Below are 5,875 nucleotides of genomic sequence, written 5' to 3'. Positions count from 1 at the left end.
CCTTTATCCATTTTGAGTTTATTTTTGTGAATGGTGTGAGAAAGTGGTCTAGTTTCAACCTTCTGCATGTTGCTGTCCAGTTCTCCCAGCACCATTTGGTCATTTCAATTGGAACCCGATTTAGAAGTAGAAAATTGAACCAGGAAGTATCTTGAAATGACCTCTTCCAAATCTCCTTCTATGATTCAGCAAACACTTAGATGCATTAGTCGTAGGAGAGGAAAGTTCTCACACTACATTTGTTCTAACCATTTTCTTTTCTTTTTTTAATTAAAAACCATTTTTTTTTTAAATTTTTTTTCAACGTTTTTATTTTATTTTTGGGACAGAGAGAGACAGAGCATGAACGGGGGAGGGGCAGAGAGAGAGGGAGACACAGAATCGGAAACAGGCTCCAGGCTCCGAGCCAACAGCCCAGAGCCTGATGCGGGGCTCGAACTCACGGACCGCGAGATCGTGACCTGGCTGAAGCCGGACGCTTAACCGACTGCGCCACCCAGGCGCCCCAAAAACCATTTTTTTAAAAATGTTTATTTTTGAGACAGAGGGAGAGACACAGAGTGAGAATGGGGGAGGGGCAGAGAGAGAGGGAGACACAGAATCTGAAGCAGACTCCAGGCTCTGAGCTGTCAGCACAGAGCCTGATATGGGGCTTGACTCCCTATCTGTGAGATTGTGACCTGAGCCGAAGTTGGACGCTCAACCGAGTGAGCCACCCAAGACGCCCCTGTTGTAACCATTTTCAGCCAAACAAATATTTGCTATAAAAGAGCAAAAATGAAGTAAATATATTTCAAACCTTCCCATTGGACACTGAGACTATGTCCCACCCCATACTGAGCCAAACCTTTTCTATCGGTCAGACTTTCCCACGCCTTTCATTGGCTTCCTGAGAGAAGCATCTGTCAATATGTTGGGAAAGTAGGGTCCCTCTAAAAGATTTTCAACTCTTTGTAAGCTGAAAGTCTTTGGCATGAGACTCACCATAAATAAATAGGTTGTAGAGAACATGTATGACTTCTATGCGCTTTAACATTTTGGTTCAAGTTAAAATGTTCCTAGAATGATACGAAAATCTGGGCTCATTTGTTATGGTTGTAACCTTGCTGAATTCTTGTTTTTAAATTTAGTAAAATACCATATATGCCTGTCTACTTGGTGTACATATGTGAAAGCACTCATTCATTCCTCCCTGAACCATGGCCTTTTGGGGGATGAGAAACAGAGGTAAGTTCTTCAACTAAGGCTAGGACTAAGTCTAGGGGAGAAACGTGAGAAAGCAGGGATACAACTGTGTTCTCTCCCATGGATATTGTCATGGACACTGAATTTACAGAAGGTATTGAGTTCTTTTACTGACCTGCCGTGGTCAGTAAGTTGACTTATGTTTAGCTACATCATGACATAAACATTACCAGAAAGCAAATGAACTTGGATTCTTAAAAAAAAAGTCAATACCATTAAAAAAAAAATGAAGGGACTTTTCTGGAATAAAATACACTAGAAATACCAAACAAATGCAATCTTTGACAGCATCCTGGTTTTTACCAAACACCTATAACTGCTCTGTGTGTTCAGAAATTTTAAGAATAAAAAGTTGAGGGGAAAACCAAAAAATGTCAGCGCCATCTCAGAAAAATTATGTGGGATTATGTTTTGGCGGTAACCCAGAGAGAGGGAATCACCTTAAAACGTGTTTTAAAGAAAGCAGGATTATAGGTGTGTGCATTTTTGGTAAAACGTTGGGGATGGTGCCTTATGGGAACTCAATATTTTCTTAAGGACCAAAATTTAAAATACAGAAACTTACAAGGTAAGAGGAAAGCAGGTCCTAGTTATGAAACATGCTCGTCAGCGTGATGCTTTAAGTACAACTTGTTTGGAGTTCATAATATGCTGTCTTCATTAATCCGCAATCAGAGGTTTGAGTCACCAAAATAAATCTTCAGGGTTTAGCACACAGAGTTTGCTATTGAGCAGTATGACATATGATACCCTCTGCCCTTTAGCTACTGATGTGACTCCAGCTTTTCCAAGCCAAAAGCAGAATCTGAGATTACAGCAACATATATTTAAGGGTGTGTTTTTGCAGATGCTGGTTGGGACATGAAGCCAAATGTAGGCGTGATTAAATGCTTAGAACAAAGTGGAAACTTCACTGGGGGAAACATTTTTGGGAGGAGAGATTCAAGTTACCTTGAACGCATAACCTTGTTAGTTCCACCAGAGTGGGTAACCACAGGGTGCGTGTGTGTGTGTGTGTGTGTGTGTGTGTGTGTGTGTTGGGGGGGTATCCTCACAAAAGGACACGGAAACTTCTCTGCAGTTCTTAGGAGAAGGAGACCTGGAGATGTCTTGCAGGGGGGTGGGGAAGATCTTGGAAGGTGGGGATTTCTTCTGGACTTCAGGGAGAAATGATGAAACCAAAGGGGAACAATTCAAAGCAGATTAGTGAATTCATTCTGGTATTCGTGAGTTCAAAGTGGAGTCTAATCAGATCTGTCCTCCCGCGTCTGTTTGCCAAGCCGGCACCAGGCAGGATTCCCCAAGCTGCTTCATCACTCCCTGCGATTCTCTGTCCAGGACGTTCTCCGGCCTCACCCCGGAATCCGTGTTCAACTCTTCTCCGGCTGAGCTGTTCTTTGCCATCGCCCCCGCCCCCCCGAGAGACCGACTCCCCAACGCGGCAGGCAGCACCCCTCGGCTCTCACACCCATCCCGGACTGCGGCGTGAGGAGGGGGTAGCAAAGCCACCAACTCTCGGAAAACTTCCTCGCGGGAGGTGACTGGGGTTTTCCGGCTTCCCCCAGCCCTCCCGCGCCCGGCCACCAGGCAATCGTTAAAGTGGTGCGACAACTATTGCAGGTTCTGAGCTGCAGAGGCCGGGGCGACCCGCTGCGACGCTTCCCCGGCGGGGATCTGCGCCCTCTGCCACCGAATGCGCCCAGGACGCGGCCGCCGCCGGCCCAGGGCTGCTGGCGGGGCCCGGCCAGTGCGGGCAGACTTTGCGCCACGATGCTTTGTTTTCCTGCCGCAGGAACCCGAGGCGGTCTCTCTCCACCAGACTTAACCCGCCCGCAGCAATAGCCATGGAAGTTGCGGCGGCACAGAGGGAGAGGGAACCGCTCCGCGCGGAATCTGTTTTGGATGTTTTTTCTCTAGACAGTTCGCTTCTTTCCTCCTTGGGGTAAGTGGAATCTAGTGCGTAATAACCAAGGGGAAGAATCGGCGGCGGTGGAAGGGGGTTGCAGAAACACAAAGGGTTAATGTGCTAAGTTGTTTTTCTTGCGGGGGGGGGGGGCTCTTCCTGTACACCCTCCAGCCCCTCCAGCCCTTTCCACATACCCACTTTAGGAGCGGGGCTCGGTGTCAGGCGCATTTGGGGAGGTTGTGCTGGCATCACTTACTTACTTATTTACTTAATTTTTCGTGGACCCCTCCCCCATTTGTGTTGTCCACATACTGAGAAGGGAGAGTGAAAGTGGAGGAAAGAGAAAGCCCCAGAGGTTGGGGTGGGGGGTGGGGGGGCGGTGAATTACCAGAGAGATCCTAAGGGCCTGTGACTAGGGCAAGTCTTCAACCCACATCAGGCACTTCAGACCCCTGATCCTACTCCTTCACCCCAGCAGGTCCATCTGAAACCTGCCTAAGCCTCCAAATAACGGTCCTGCTTATGCCTTTCTGGGGCAAGGTTCTCCCAGGGCCCCATGAAACTTCTGAGGGAAATCTCCAGTATGTCTCATCCATAAGACCTGCTCAATACGTGTTTGTTGATTGACTGAATGATGCACCCTAGGGCTACATTTTGCGCCAGGGGAATTTGCCTTGGATATTAAACTAATTCCCTGATGTAGACCTCAGGGCAGCAGGGTAGCCCAATTCATTTTGCAAAGGAGGAAGGGCTGGGATCCTAGATAATAGAGTATTTAGATCTTCATGACCCAAAGATCCTATCTGACGGCTTCAGGGTCAGATTTATGGGTGCAGGGACCAGATGAGCTCCCTTGGGTTAGAATCTCCGTGTTGTGACCTTGGGTGTGTTCCTTTACCTCTCTGGGCCTTGATCTTCTCATCTGTAAAATGAGGCTGGTTAGAGCTTCTTCAACATGACACAGGGAAGATAAATGCAGAGAAGTATGAGGCTGTGAGGGGCCATTTGATACATGTCAGTCTTTCTTCCCTGTTCTCAGAGGCTTTGGGAGAGAGGGTATCTTTCTCTGGGGGCACCTCTCTCTGACTCAGATGCAGAGGAAAACATTGCATTGCAGTGACTGGGTTCGAGCCCTCCTGCCTGTGAGCCGTTAAGGAGAGGGCAGAGTGAACCTCTGAAGGCTGTTTCAGGAGCTTAGAAGCAGCTCACTTCGGGTTTGGGGACAGAATTTTTCTGGGGTCATGGCTGGAGAAGCAGAAATTCCTTGTTTGTCTGATTTCTGTGTCTCATCCATCCTTCTGCACTTCTCGTAGAGGGAAACAAAGTGTGGAAATGGACTCCCAGAGAAGGTGGCTGTTAAGTGCCTTGGGAACCTGTGTCTTCCCAAAGGGCTGAGGGGTCAGAGTACTGCCATCAGACCGGGACCAGGTTTGCCTGGATGGGGTCTGCATTGAACTCAGGAGTCCAGTCCCAGCAGCCTGCAGGGTCAGTGACAAAGCACTTACCAGCCCTTCCCACAGATGACAGTGGACCTCTGTGGATCTTGCCCTGGGACTCGGAAACCTGGATGTGACTGCGGGGGATGGGAAGGACGCTGCTGAAACAGGGCTCCCAGAGGCCTCAAGGTGCCCTAGAGTGGCAACCGCCAACGTAGGGGTTCAGGACCGTAGCAGGCAGCCTTGGGAATGAGCCTGGTAGTCACTTTCTTGTTCATAATTAAGGGCAACGACAAATCTAACCGGACCTCGTGGGCACTCGACAGTAAGACCCACGGAAGCAAGGTCCATACCTGTGCCGGTCTCTGCCACACGGCCAGCACCTAGCACAGTGATGGCACGTAGAAGGGGCTTAAGATACAGGTCGAGTGGACAGTGAATGGACAGGAATTTAAACTACTTTCTGTCCAACACTACTTCATGCAGCTTATGCCTTCATTTAGCGAGTGTTTCTTGAACATCTACTATGTGCAAGTCTCTGTTGCTAGGAGCCGAAATAATTTGTAAGCGTCATTCATATCGGTACTTCGAGTGGCTCGTTCGAGTGCATTTCAGCACCACCTGGCTCTTCTGGAGATCGAGGCCTCACGGAAAGCCCCCGTGCGGCTTCAGTGAGAGCTGGGGTAGGGGAGAGGCGCCAGGTTCAGCCTCTTTCCGGGAACATGTGTGGGGTTCCTTTGCACTTGCCCGGGCTGGGCCCCCGGGCTCCCGGGGCCGCTAGGTCTTGGCAACTCCAGTTTCCTCTGGGGTCGTGGCGTCTCTCTCCAGCCGCCTCCCCCGCCTCCGAGCAAGCGGCCCCAGCCGGGCTGCAGGTAGCTGGGGAAGGGACCGGGCTGCGCCTGGGGAGCGAGCTTCTCCGGGTGGGGAGAGCGCGGCCAACGCGGAGCGGTCCCAGAACAAAAGGCTCATGGCTGGCACCGGCCTCTTTCGAGTGAGCTGGGGACGCGGGTTCGGGGCGCAGGCGGGAGAACCGGGCGCGGGGTGGGGGGGGGGGGACTGGAGTGAAAAAATGAAGTGAGGAAACAAACAAAAAAAAGGGTGTGTGTGTGCGCGCCCAGGGTGGCAAGAGGTCACCCCCGAGGCCGAGGTCTGCGGCGGGGCGGCCGAGGCCCTCCCTCCGCCTCCTGCTGCGCCTTCCAGGCAGCCAAGCGTGTCTCCGGCTGCAACTCCACCGAGCGCGCCGCGGCTGCCTCCACGCCTGCCCGCCCGCCGGCCGGCCGAGCCAGTA

At 50.9% G+C, this 5,875-nt stretch overlaps 1 protein-coding gene across 1 annotated transcript in view; it reads left to right on the top strand.

Moving 5' to 3' along the window:
• The first annotated feature begins 2,710 nt into the window (after nt 1-2,710).
• Nucleotides 2,711-5,875, top strand: part of KCNK10 (potassium two pore domain channel subfamily K member 10) — a 133,362-nt gene continuing 130,197 nt past the window's right edge. The window contains exon 1 of the mRNA XM_040477939.1: nt 2,711-3,187. The gene's annotated coding sequence lies outside the window, so the exon portion shown is untranslated. The remainder of the gene's footprint in view (nt 3,188-5,875) is intronic.

The sequence above is a fragment of the Herpailurus yagouaroundi genome, unplaced genomic scaffold (genome assembly GCF_014898765.1).
Source record: "Herpailurus yagouaroundi ecotype Mexico unplaced genomic scaffold, PumYag 141, whole genome shotgun sequence".
Classification (NCBI taxonomy): Eukaryota; Metazoa; Chordata; class Mammalia; order Carnivora; family Felidae; genus Herpailurus; species Herpailurus yagouaroundi.
The sequence above is the reverse complement of the archived record's forward strand: the minus strand, read 5'-3'. Positions and strand labels throughout refer to the sequence as shown.